Raw genomic sequence first — 13,947 nt, 5'->3', positions numbered from 1 at the left:
CATGGTTGCATAAAGGGGAGACAAGGATGCTGCCCCCATTCAGGCCTAGATTTGAAGGTCAGTCAAAGCAATTTGAAAGGTTTCTTATTTTCAATGAAGTAGATACTTGCATACCACTCTTTACTTAGCGGTTACCTGGAAATCTATGGGGCTTAGTCCTGAGGAAGTACGTCCATGACTCCAGGCTTAAGTGACCTGGATTATTTTCATTCCATGGGGATGAAAGCTCAAAGAGAGAAGGGTGCTATGCCGATACTCATGGCAAAAGCAGCAGGTCCTGAAAGGTATGTCTTAGAGTCAAAACTCCACACTGCATATTGTAGCATTTAGTGTTTATGTTACAGTACAGTGTTCAGTCCAGTTTCATTTTCAAAGTATACAAGGGAGAGTTAATTAACTTCCTAAGATTATCCTGCTGGCTGCCCAGTATTTTTCTCAAATGCACAGCCAAAGGAATGGTAGACTATTATAACAAATATCACATAACTGTAAAGCACAGCTGCCAGTTCAGTCTCGGAACTTTGGGGGACATTGTCACAGCTGGAACAGGAAATTTGGCTGCCCAAGGAAGGAAGATGGCACTCCTGTTAATCTATGTACAGTAGTGGATTAGACAGGCAGCTTAAACTCATTTTAATACTTGTGATGTCTAATGGCTATTGCCGCACATTTCAACTATTCCCTTAGCTCAAAGTAGTTTTGTCCACTGATAGAAGTGAATGGTGTCACTTTCTTATTTCTATCTATAGGAAACTGGCTATCAGTGTTCAGTTAGTTAAATTGGTATCTGCTAATGTCAACAGTGATCAAGCATAGTATTCCTGAGATAATCATCTGTGGCCCTTTTTTGTGTGCCTCCTCCATGAGAGGGTGGCAACATGAGAACGGGCCTTTTCTGAAGTGGCTGCCCATTTGTGGAATGCCCTACCCAGGGAGGTTCAGCTGGCGTCTTCATTATACACCTTTAGGCGCCAGGTGAAAGTGTTCCTCTTCAACCAGGTCTTTTGCTGATAAGCATATTATACCCACCCTTTTCTGTAAATATTTTTGTTGAAAATGTTCAACTTGGAATACAATAAAATCCAAACTAAGGAAAAAGAACAAAGAAGTACCAAAATAGAAAAGCAAGAAAGAAAAGAAATGATTACAAAAGCCCTCTATCACAATTATATCATATTGCTTTATCCATACACAGAAAGGTAGATCCTTCTAGTTCTCACTTGGGAGCTTGTTTCTTTCTCCAGCTTCCCACCCTGGGAGATCCTTTCTGCCCTGCCTCCCACGCAGGGCTCCATCTTCCACATAGCCTTTTAAATGTGTTGGGGGGGGGAATTATTGCTTTATTTTTGTTATTTTTATTATGTATTTTGTGTTTTTTATATTGTTGTGAAATGCTCTGAGATCTACGGATGAAGGATGGTATACAAATTTAACAAACACAAACAAAAACAAACAATACATTGAAAGTAATATATACACATTCCCAAAAGCATTTTGAGTATTATAGATAAGTGGGATTGACTTTCTCCACCTTATGACACTGCCCATTACAGCTGGACTTGTAGGCAAAAATCCAGGTCTCCAGTGGGCTATACCCTCAGGCTCTGGAATGCCAACCATCTTGCTTGCTTCAGTACCTACCGTGAACTGTGACAAAATTCCGATAGGGAAAATTTGTCCACAACACAGTGAAGTATCCTGGAGAAGCCATGCCAGGGAAGAGGCAGAACTTTGTTCCAATCACAGCTGGGGAGTGAAGAGCTCTGTCTCCTCTCCCGACACGCTGCTTTTCTAGTGAGAATTGGGGTCCCCCATGCAATTAGTTTAGGAGAAACGAAATGTGTAGTTGTGTCCTATATATTAAGTGCACATTTAATCTTCTCCTCGGAGGCAGCTGTCTGCTCGCTGTGGAAGAGAGATGGTTGGATAGATGAGCTTTTGACCCAATTCAGCAAGGGCAGCAAGTTTTTCCTAAAAGCTTCTTGGTAATTAAGTTATGGTAAAGGGATTATGAAGAAATGGTAGATGACATGGCTGTAAAGCTCCTGGTGTGTTGAGATTTTTTGAAAGAGCAAATGGCTGTTGTCTGCAGCTGAACATTTTCAGATTTGGAATAACATCTAGCGAATGGCCTTCTTCATTTTCTTCCTAAATAAGTCCATGCCCTAAATAAGTTACCATGCCCACATGCTGGATACAATACTTAATTGTGGCCCACAAATCCAAAGCACGTAGTCCATGCAATCTCTACCCCTCATAAAATGTTTGCCTGTACCTATTGGAGAAAATTGCTCTAAAATGTTGAATTTTCATGAGGGCTTTTTTGTTTTGTTTTAAGATTGGAAACTGATGTGGAAATATGGAGAACCAAATTTAAGACTGAAAAAGAAAGTGAAAAAAACAAAAATTGACAGATTTGCCCAACCCTATTTGTGGGTAGCGTCAGAGAGCAGACACATTCAAGGTGCAGGGAAGCAGGGGGATCCCGTGCTATCACAATGCGTAAACATTACACATTTTGAAAATACATGTGCAACAAAGTTTGGTTTAATAGAAGTACATGTTGAATAGCCTATGCTTGGAGTATGTGAGATGTAGACTGGTATTGGTAGGGGTAGTATATTAACAGAGCAAGCGTTATAAGGCAGGGATAGTCACTTGCCTGTCATTTTTTCTTGGGGAAGGGGGTTGAATTACCCATAGCATTGCTGAAAAAAGATTAATAGACGTCGCCACTGCTGAGTTTTCTTTATTTTAGTTCAGAACAGCACGTCCTTGTGTACTCCCAGTGCTTCGAACATTCCAATGAAAGGAGCAGCATGACTTATGATTTAAGCTGGGTGGCCATATTAGTGCTGCTTTGATGACTCTGCTTCATACAGTCAGGTGCGCAGTGGAGGTTAAGTTGCTTTAGGCTGTGCTTGGCCTAGCTCAACTTTGAATTGTGACTGTGCTGCTGACTTGCTTTTATTCCCTTTGCAGCTCAAGAGATGTGCAAAGATAAAAGGATTCTCGATTACATACAGAGGATGAAGCATTTCTCTGGGTGGATTGTGGAAAAATATCCAAGTAAAGTCAGTCATAAATCCCATGCGGTCCGTTTTAGGATGCTAGCTGAAATCCTCCCATTTGCCTCTGGGTGACCTACTTTGCAACATCCATGGGCACAACTTCCTTTTGCTGCACATGGGAATGTAGTAACTTGATAGATATAATCCATGGCAGGATGCTGGGTCACTGTGAATGCATTTCCCCTGGATCTCAGGAATCCATGTATCAAACAGAGATTGCTTAGAGCAGTAGCCTTTGGCATTATCTAGCTAAGGTCCCCAGCTTCTAATACAGAATCCACTTTTATTTTATTTTTTACATTATGTCCATTTCCTTCCTTCTAGTAAAAATAAATCTTGGTGCTGACAGTGTGACCCACCTTAGTTTGTACACAATGCTGAGTCAGGCCAATGGCCCACTTAGTGTAGCATCCTGTTCTCACAGTGCCAACCAGATGCTTATGGGAAGGAAGCCCACAAGCAGGATAGAAGCACAACAGCATTTTCCCTACTTGTGATTCCCAGCAACAGCTGTACAGGGCCACACTACCTCAAACACTATTGAACTCAGTTGTGACCCGTTGCATGTCTGTGGCATAGTGTTTAGATTAAAAAGTGTGAATGGGCTGTACGTTTTGCAGCATATGTGCTTTTCATTAGTCTGTGTGACCACTCATCAGAAACAGGTTGCATAACACACTGACGGCCATCTTACCGGGACTGGGGGAAAATATGTATTAAGGGTTATTTTTGGAAAGAATATAAGCAAGACCTGGATACATACACTGTGTGTGTACTTAAAATATTACTGGCCTCATTTGTAAATTCATAATCCACCATGTTAGAAATCAAGTTCTGGTATAGAAATTGTAATTTACGAAGATTATACATAGGGAAGGATTCACTTTATTCTAGCTAATAAGGCAGATTTCAGCTAACCACTGGAATGTAATGATTATCGAGGGAGGTTAAGGGATCTCTACCTCTACAAGTTTTCCTTGCAGTCTGTTCCTCCCAGAGTGCTGGGAGTAGACGGCATAACCCAGCAGCCAAGGCAAGTCTGTCAGCCATGTATGGCGACCCCACTGATGGTTTGTGCTGCCTTACTGGGACTGCAAAAATAAGGTAGCACCTGGCAGGCCACAGTATCTTGGGACACAAGTATTTTCATGTATTTGCATCCTGCTTTTCTTCCATCATGGAACCCTAGGCAGTGTATATGTGGTTTCTAGATCATAACCCAACTTGGCACTGTCCAGATCCAGGAAAAGTGCAAATTATTTCACCTGGTTTATAGACTAATATAATTGTAGAATTGGAAGGGATCAACTCCCTGAAGTGTAGGAATCTTGACTAAAGCATCCATATGGATGGCCACCCAACATCTGCTAGCTCCAAAGAAGAGGAGTCCACCACCACCTGAGGGAGTCCATTCCACTGTTGAACAGCTCTTGCCATCAGAAAGTTCTTCAAGATGTTTAGTTGGAATCTCCTTTCTTATAACTTGAATCCACTGATTTGGGTCCTACCCTCCAGAGCAGGAGAAGACAAGCTTGTTCCATATTCCATGTGACAGCCCTTTAGAAATTTGAAGATGACTATTGTATCTCTTCTCCGTCTCCTCTTTTCCATGCTAAACATACCAAACTCGCCTTAGCTATTCCTCATACAGCTTGGCTTCCAGACCCTTTATCTTGGTCACCCTCCTTTGCACATCAGCTTGTCAATATCCTTATTAAATTGTGGCACCCAGAACAAGACACAGTATTCCAGGTGTGGCCTGGTCAAGGCAGAATAGAGAAATACTATTACTTCCTTTGATCGGGACACTATACTTCTGTTGATGCAGCCTAGAATAGCATTAATGTTTAGAAATAGCTTATGCTGAAGATGAGCTTCATTACTCTCTGCTCTCCTTCCATGCTTACTGGACCATAGTTTTTTCTATGAAGTCAAATTTTACATTTGTTCACTTTTTAAAAACCCTCATCACAGAAATCCCACGGATTTCAGTGAGACATCCCCATAAGTGTGCACAGAATTGCAGCCTTAACCTGTGTGTGTGTGTGTGTGTGTGTGTGTGAAGCATTCCCAGTTTGCACAGTGCTTCTGCTGGATGTGTAGGTGGCAGCAGTGGAGTAGATGTGAATAATTGATTTTACAGCTTGTTCCCTAGAGTCTGTCAATTCCATCAGTCAGCAGGTGAGTGAGTGTTTGCTGCTTCAAACTGGGTCCAGCTCAGAGCATGTGACATCTGCTCATGATAGGGTTTGTTGTACTCTTACTCTGGTAATTACTGAAATGGGTACATGGAGTTTTGGCCATGTGGTTCTCCTGCATCCATCATACTTGGTGCAGATCCAGTTCTGTGTTGTGTCTTTAACTGGATTACTATGCTGAAGCCCCTTCCCCACACCTTCTATTTGTACAGTAAAACTGAAAGGCAAAAGTGTCATCGGCATTACAAGCATCTTTGCTGATATGCTCCATTTCCATTACTGGAGTGAGGGGATAATTTGCAGGGAATAGCCAAAGCCATGCACAAACAGTCAATATTCACGGGGATGAATTGGGATCATGCACTCACTCTACCATCTGAACAATGCTTACAAGTGTACAAGCTGTAAGTGCACAGGACACAGGTGTTGTATGCCCAGCCATGGATCCTGCTTTTTGCATTTTCCCCCAATCGCACTTACAGTGTGTAGACACTGTTCTGATGGCACAATGAAATGAGTGTAGGTCAGGGGAAAGGGGCATTTGCTGTATGTGTAGCTGTCATTTGAAAAGTGCTAAGGCAGCTGATTAGCCTAGGACTTGCCGATCAGAGGGTCGGCGGTTCAAATCCCCGCGACGGGGTGAGCTCCCGTTGCTCGGTCCCTGCTCCTGCCAACCAGGCAGTTCGAAAGAACGTCAAAGTGCAAGTAGATAAATAGGTACTGCTCCGGCGGGAAGGTAAACGGCGTTTCCGTGCGCTACTTTGGTTCGCCAGAAGCGGCTTAGTCATGCTGGCCACATGACCCAGAAGCTGTCTGCAGACAAATGCCGACTCCCTCAGCCAATAAAGCGAGATGAGTGCTGCAACCCCAGAGTCGGTCATGACTGGACCTAATGGTCAGGGGTCCCTTTACCTTTACCTTTACTAAGGCAGCTGCAGAGATGGTCAGTTAGGTATCATACCCCTGGCAGTCCTACCAGATTAATAATAATAATAATAATAATGGAACTGTAACTGGCCCCCTGGAAACTACTGCACTTTGAATCCCCAGCAGCATGTTCCTACTGGATCCTCACAGCTCTGAGGATGAGAAAGTGGTTGTGCTGCAAAGAAATACAGAAAGATGCAAAAGTTCTCTTTCCCCTCTCCCTGCCCCTGGACAACTATAGCCATATTTGCCAACTTCAAACATCACCAGTGAGTATAGAGGGATGCCATGCCAGGTATTCAATCCAAGGCTGACTTTTTGCTAACAATGTAGCAAACTTCTGGCAATCTTGGGTTCCAGATTGCTGGCCCAGTTCAGCTAGTGCTGAATCCCGAACAGTTCAGCATCATTACAGCCAATTTTGCATTCAGTATGCATATGCACAGCCCCAGCTGCTATGCTAGGTAGGGGGGATATGCATGAAGCACCTGTTTGAGCACTCAGTTCATCATCCAGCTATGGATAGATGTGTAGAGCCTTGTTTTTGAATGGTCATAGCTCAGACTTGTTGTTCAAAAGGGAACACTATGTTTATTCAGGATTTAGTCCTCCGTCTTTCCTCACTTCCAAATAGCTCAATTAGCACAATTGCTGATTGATTTTCAGGGTTGGGAGCTGAGTTGGGTGGGCAAAATTTGGACTGGGCCCTTTAAGCAGTTTGTGCATATCAGAATCTTCACATACTCTTCTCTCCCCCCACCAAAAAAACCAAACTTGAAAATATATGATTCTAATTTTAAAACGCACACTATACAAAACAAATATTAATTCTCTGCAATATGCAGCTACACTTTCTTGTCTTTTTATGAAGTGTGAAATCTATTATAGTTATAATATGGTTTGGACTGAAGTTTTTCTTAATTATAGGCTTGGTAAATGAACACTTTCAATTTGCAAGCTCACAAATTATTCCATCGTTGGCTTCAATCCAGCAAACCGACTATATACATTCAAATTTACATAGGTGAGTAGTTCCACTTACAGTGGAGGTTACTGGTCAGTATAAAAGTAAATTTATTAATGAGCTTTCAACAGAGCCATTGCATTTTAATGAACTGCCTTTCATAGGAAAATAATTAAAATATAATGTATATTTAGATCACCGCTGCAGAGGGAATTGCTTCTAGTGCATCATGGTCTCAATGAATTTTGCCCACCCTACCTAGTATTATTATTTCTTCAAAAAGAGTTATAGTTGTAACCACACAATTAGGGTAAGACCTAGATTGGACCAGTGTGCTAATTCTCTCATCCAGATTAAAAATATAAATAAGTCACATGCACTCTTAAGGCACAGACTACCAATTCTGAAGCTGATCATCTTACGTAAAGTGATAACTCTCTTAATAACTACTTTGATCTCAAGTAGGGTTTGGGGGGTTTTTTTTGCTGATCTGTTTCCTTGGTTGTGTTTCAGTAGAAAACCCTTAAAGCTGACATGCAACCAATTAGTAAGATAAAACAAAAGAGCAAACATAAAAGTTTAGCAGTGAGGTCCATAAAACCAATAAAATCCAGCAGAGCTACCACATAAAAGGATACATGAAAGAACAGAGTAGAGGCTGACAATATGACATTTGAAAGTTGATCAGGAAGTTAAATGTTGTTCAGGAGTTAAATGTGTTAGGGTACTAGACAAGGCAGGAAAATGTTTTCTGCATGCAGGTAGTTCTGATCTTTTGCAGTTGCCACTACAAGTGCAATAGGTAAACATGTCAACTTTTCTGCCCCTATCCCCAATTAATACTATGGCTGCCTTTATCCTGTAAGTACTTTCAGTCAGCTAGAACACTATCCTTGATTTGTGTATGATCTAAATTTAAGCTTAAATAAAAAAAATTAAAAACCCAAATTTCCTTTTAATTAATCACTGAAGAATAAATGTTAACTATGTAGGTAGACGGTGCAGATACAAATATTAACAGCATTAATTAGGATGGCCCCACTGCTTTTGCAAAGTTAAAATGTACAGCTGAGATAAATTTAGTATAAATTAAATAGGACTGAACTAATCAGAGGGCAACATACAGTACTTAACAATAAGAATATGCCCTTTCTAAACCTGAGTTTAAACCATTTTTAAAAATACAAATCCAAATAAGATACTTTCCCACTCCATCTGTCCTTGAATATTTTCACACAGCTGGCTTGTTTTTGTGTTGTGTTGTGTTGTTTTTTATTTTATTTTATTTTAATTGCACTTTATTATTATTATTTTCAAGATCCGGTTTTGCCAAGGTTCAAAACTGGAGGTGAGCTATGGCAATAGGTTAAGTTTAGTTTCCATAGAGAGGAGCTGTTCAAGGTGAAACCCACCACTACTCCCAACAGCAGCTGGGTCAAAAGCATGTAGGGTACAGGTGTGTTCTGTACCCTGTAATTCAGTGGTGAATTAAACAGTCAGGACTTTGAAGCTAGACCAGGTCCCCAATTGACATTTGCTACTGAGAGAGAGAGAGAGAGAGAGAGAGAGATACCCCTCTTCCCGCCCGCAGCCTCAAAAACCACAAGTTAAGGCCACCTCAGCCCAAATGAGCAATCTGGGGAGGCCCACAGGAAACCCCCAGCTCCATCCATCTCAGCCCTAGATCAGCAATCTCTTGAGAGAAGAAAGTATTGCCATGGCATTTTCCAGGCTGCTCATCCCAGCAGGTACAGGTCATCGTCGTTGTCGTCATCATCAAAGAGTGGGGTGGGGGGAGGCCGACCCTTAAGGCTCACCTCTTCCTCGTCTTCGTCTTCTGCCAACAGATTTCCCAATGCAGATGGCTTGAGAGTGGCAATTTTGAAGAAACCACCCTTGTCCTCAAGAAGACTGGAATCCGCTTGCAACAAGCGGCTGGACGCTGGTCTTGGCTGTGAGGCTCCAGCAAGTCCTGCTGCTTGTCGGCTAGAGCAGCTTCAGAGGTGGGGCCTGCGGTGTGCTGACTTGCCCCACTCTCCTCCTTGCCTTCTGGACCCATTGTGGGCCCCTCCATTGCAGGTGCCATCTCATCCGCCGCTGGATTTGGAGGTGCCAGAATGGCGGTGTCTATTGTGTCCATTTCACCCTGAGTGCTTGGCTTTTCCTTCTCGGTACTGGCAGAGAGCCTGAGAGGCGGCCTTGCAGTTTGAGCAGAGGCCGCAGGAGTCTGTTCACCCTGTTCTTCCGAAGAATGAGCCTCAGGAACTGCAAAAAGCAGTCTGTCTTGGGCTCCTTTGAGAGCGGTGAATGGAGGACTGCTTGAGCTTTCCTTCAGATTAGCCAAAGGAGCGGGGGATGCCACTGGTGCTGGTTTTCAGAGAGAGTTGCTGTGGGGATCCTCATAAAGGGGTGCGGGACTTGGCTGCTTCCTTTCCGCAGGTCCTTCCTCCTTGGTGCTCCTCCTCCTCCTTTGCTCCCCCTGACTCTCCAGCAGCTGCAGAGTTGTTGTCTTATCCAGATTCTCCTTCTGAACGAGGAGATCAGCCAGCTCTTCTTTCACGGCTGCCACCTTCTCATCCAACTGCTTCCCGATCAGCTGCTGCTCCTCCTGGTATCTGCTTTTAATGTCGTCAGACGGCTTCTGAAGTTCCACCAGCTGTGCATGCAGTCGGTTGACCAGGGTGCTGTGCCCCTCTGATTCAGTCAGGGCTTGATTCACTTGGGAGTGGAGATCCATCTCCTGCTTCTGATGACGGAACTGCTCCAGCTGGAGCTGGGTGATCTGCAACTTGGCTTCTGAAGAAGAAGAGGAGGAGTTTGGATTTGATATCCCGCCTTTCACTCCCTTTAAGGAGTCTCAAAGCGGCTAACATTCTCCTTTCCCTTCCTCCCCCACAACAAACACTCTGTGAGGTGAGTGGGGCTGAGAGACTTCAAAGAAGTGTGACTGGCCCAAGGTCACCCAGCAGCTGCATGTGGAGGAGCGGGGAAGCAAATCTGGTTCACCACATTACAAGTCCACTGCTCCTAACCACTACACCACACTGGCTCTGCGATCTCCTGGCTGATCCTGACCTTATCCAGATTCTCAATTTGAACGCGGTGATAAGCCAGCTCTACGTCCAGGCCTGCCACCTTTTCCTCCAACTGCATCCCGATCAGGTTCACCTCCTGGTATCTGCTTTTCAAGTCAGACAACTTCTCAAGTTCTGCCAGCAGTGCATGCAGTAGGTTGACCAGGGCGCTGTGCCCCTCCAACTCTGTCAGGGCTTCATTCAGTTGGGAGTGGAAATCCATCCCCTGCTTCTGAAGACAGATCAATCTCTGCTGGATCTGGGAGATTTGCACCATGGTTTCCACTAGTTCCTTGCTGACCCTGACCTTCTCCTGTTCAGCATGTAGGACCCTTGCCTGGGTGTGCTCCATGGTCCTCTGCAGTGAGCTGTTGCTCTGCTCAAATAACAGGTTGCTCTGCTCCACGTAGCCTGGCTTTGGAGCCATGCTGGGTCTGTAGTGGGGCTTTCTGATTGTGGCGCTGGTGAAGGTGTGAGGGAGTCCCTGGGGCCCAGGCTCTGTCCGGTGGAGCCAGCGTCCTTTGCAAACCACACCCATTTGACTTCCACCTCAAAGGCCAGGGTTGAGTCCGGAGGAATGCGTTCAGCTTCTCCCAAAGGCCCGTAAGCCAATGCTGGTGGGATAAGGAGGAACCGCCTGCCTCCTCTCTTCATGCCAATCATTGCATCTTCCCAGTCCTTGATGACTTTGCCAGAGCCTAGCTTCAGACGCAGCAACTTTTCTTCATTTACATTTGAGTCGAAAACCTGCCCAACACTACCGTTCTGGAACAGCCAGCCTGTAAAAGTGATCTCCAGGACATCTCCAGTCGCCACACCTTGGCCGTCTCTGAGAACAAGACCCTGGTAAAACATTGAGTCAAGAGAAGCGCTGCTGTTATACTTGGCAATGCACAGCTGCTTGCTGAAGTCCACAGCCACCATTTCTGATTCAAACATGACGGACCATTTCTGCCACTGATCATCATAAAATGTGCAGTAGTTGTTGGGGTGCACCGTGAATACAAACCATGCATCGATCCTGGCGGTTGCAATCTGCTGCAGCTGGCTGATATAAAGAAGCAGCCTGTACTTTTTGCTTGCATTGCCTCCCACTACAGCTGCCCTATACTTGCCATGTCTCACATATCTCCCATTTGTTAATAAATATGCATGAACAACTGTAGTGAAGAAGACTGACTGCACTGCTGCAGTGGGCGCAGGAGCAGCTGTAGCTGCAGGAGGATGCTTCTGAGTAGACAGACCTGCAGCGGTAGCTGGTTGACTAATTTTGGCTCACTTGGATGGCCTGTATTGGAAGAGCACATTTCCAGATTCTGTAGTTGTTTGATCCTGTCCAAAGAGAGAGGCCAGCCTGGTCCCTCCTGTCGGAAGCTGGAAGGCCTCGTCTTCTTCATCCATGTCCCCCAACATCCTGACGGCCCCTCGCTCCCCATGCCCCTCGACTAAGCCCCACACAGCTGGGTTGTTGACAGCATCAGATGCTGAAAAACAAAGTCAAGTCTAAGAGAATTATTATTTATTATTATTATTTTTTAAAATAATATTAAGATTTCAATAAGAAAAAAGATACAGAAAAAAGAAAAAGAAAAAAGAAAAATACAGATTACAAAAAGAATAAAAACAGTTAAAAATAAGTCCCTCTTTCTATATCTTACAATTCATTTACTTATTTTCATGACTTCCTCACACCTCCCTTTTTTGTATTCCAGTTCAAATAGTTATTTCAGCAAATCCTTACCCTCTTTGTTTTATCTTAGTTCTTTATCTTCACATATTGTAACTTTATACTTTTCATCTAATATCAATCCATTTTTACGTATTCCTATTTAGCCTTATTACTAAAACCACTTCATTTCATTCCAACATCATTTTAACATTCATTAATTTTGCAATGTTTCTGTAAATAATCTTTAAATTTCTTCCAATCTTCTTCCACCAACTCTTCTCCCTAGTCTCGGATTCTGCCAGTCATTTCCGCCAATTCCATATAGTCCATTACTTTCATCTGCCATTCTTCCAAGGTGGGTAGATCTTGTGTCTTCCAATACTTTGCAATAAGTATTCTTGCTGCTGTTGTGGCGTACATAAAGAAAGTTCTATCCTTCTTTGGCACCAATTGGCCGACCATGCCCAGGAGAAAGGCCTCTGGTTTCTTCAAGAAGGTATACTTAAATACCTTTTTCAATTTGTTGTAGAAAGTCCAAGAGAATTAGTGGACCTCATGTTCCCAAACACGCTTGCCTCAACCTGTGCAGCAATACTGTATTCTTGTGCACATGCACATATTCATTCTCTCTCTCTCTCTCTCTCTCTCTCTCTCTCTCCCTGTTTGGCAAAAGACGCAAAGACATCACATACTGTATAGATAAAATCTTTTTGGTTACATTATTCAAATGATTTTATCTCTGAGAAAACAAGTTTTCAGGTTCAAAAAGGAAGGATAAGTTTGGTATTTCTGTCATATTGGGCTGGTTTGCATGTAAGCAAGCAAACATGCAAGTTCCTGGAATGAAGCTAGCGACCACTGTACTTCTCCTCCAGTCCTCCTGCTGCTATGCTACCTGGCTTAGCATTATGTTCAAACTTGGACTTGTGGTTGCTCTCCCCCAGACAGATCATGAGTGGCATACCAAGAACCAGCCTTGGTTACAGCTAGTGCTTTGTCTGGAGAAAGACAAACTGCAAGCCCATGTTCAGACATAATGCTAAGCCAAATGATGTCTTGGCCCCAAGTAGTGCAGCAGTGGCAAGACCAGGTGAGGAGTTCATTGGCTGCAGTCTTCACTTGAGGAACCTGTGCAGTTGTCTGTTCACACTGTACAAACTGAATGATTGAGTCACACCTCCAAAGATCATTCTAACTTTGGAACTTCTACTACAGATAATGTAAATCGAGAATGAGGAACCTGTAGTCCTTGGATGTTGTTGGACTCCAACTTCTATCTGCCCCAGCCAGCCTGGCCAATGTTCTGGGACGATGGGAACTGCAGTCCAGCAACAATTCTGCTGTAGGCTTTAATTCTTCATTTGACATTCAGGCCAAAATGGCTGCTGCTACAAGCTCCCTTCTTCCAAAGCAGACTCCTGTTTTAAAACGTAGTACTCACACTATTCGTTCTACATGACTGCTCTTGAAAATAAGGGCATCAAATGTTACAATTTCAAACTCCTCTGTTGTCTAAGACAGTTTTAAGGCAAGAGACAGGATTGTCTTTAGTGATCTCCATTAGAGTACAGGGTATTTGATTTGCAGTAGCTGGCTGTAGGTGACCATAATATTTGGAGGTTTTTTTTAAAAATAATAGAAGTCAAATCCTGTGGAATGGAGGACCCACAGACTCTTTCCATTGTGATTTCCTTCTATTTTGAAGACATTTGTAATGAAAAAGGGTCAACAGAATTTAGTAATAGTGTACCTATTATGGTACTTCACTAGAAAAAGAAGACGAACAATGAACTAAATAGAAGACTGGTGAGCTTATTACACAGCAATGACTGTATCTGTTTAGATGAGCATATGCACGGTGTGGCAATTTTCCTCCTTTTCAGCTGTAACAGGTTTCTTTCTACCTGCAGAACATGTTCTTTTATTCTCCACTTCATTCAGGCAATAGTCAACCCAACTTGTCCTTGGTATTGTGCGATAACCCACTGAGGTAATGGCCTGAAATAATGATGAATGGGATTTGGTGAAATACTGTTCATATTAA

At 43.3% G+C, this 13,947-nt stretch overlaps 1 long non-coding RNA gene and 1 pseudogene across 4 annotated transcripts in view; one reads left to right on the top strand and one right to left on the bottom strand.

Annotated features, from left to right (window-relative positions):
* Window positions 1-13,947, top strand: part of LOC307214004 — a 583,863-nt gene that overhangs the window by 92,803 nt on the left and 477,113 nt on the right. The gene's annotated exons all lie outside the window — the stretch shown is intronic.
* On the bottom strand, window positions 8,442-12,032 carry LOC307213914 (annotated as a pseudogene). The gene is made up of 4 exons: window positions 12,026-12,032; window positions 10,521-11,718; window positions 10,193-10,341; window positions 8,442-9,956 (listed from the first exon to the last, which is right to left on the bottom strand). The product of its transcript is annotated as an uncharacterized misc_RNA (transcript).

The sequence above is a fragment of the Podarcis cretensis genome (genome assembly GCF_951804945.1).
Source record: "Podarcis cretensis genome assembly, chromosome: 4".
Taxonomy (NCBI): domain Eukaryota; kingdom Metazoa; phylum Chordata; class Lepidosauria; order Squamata; family Lacertidae; genus Podarcis; species Podarcis cretensis.
Note: the sequence above shows the minus strand (reverse complement) of the source record. Positions and strands in the feature narration are given on the sequence as shown.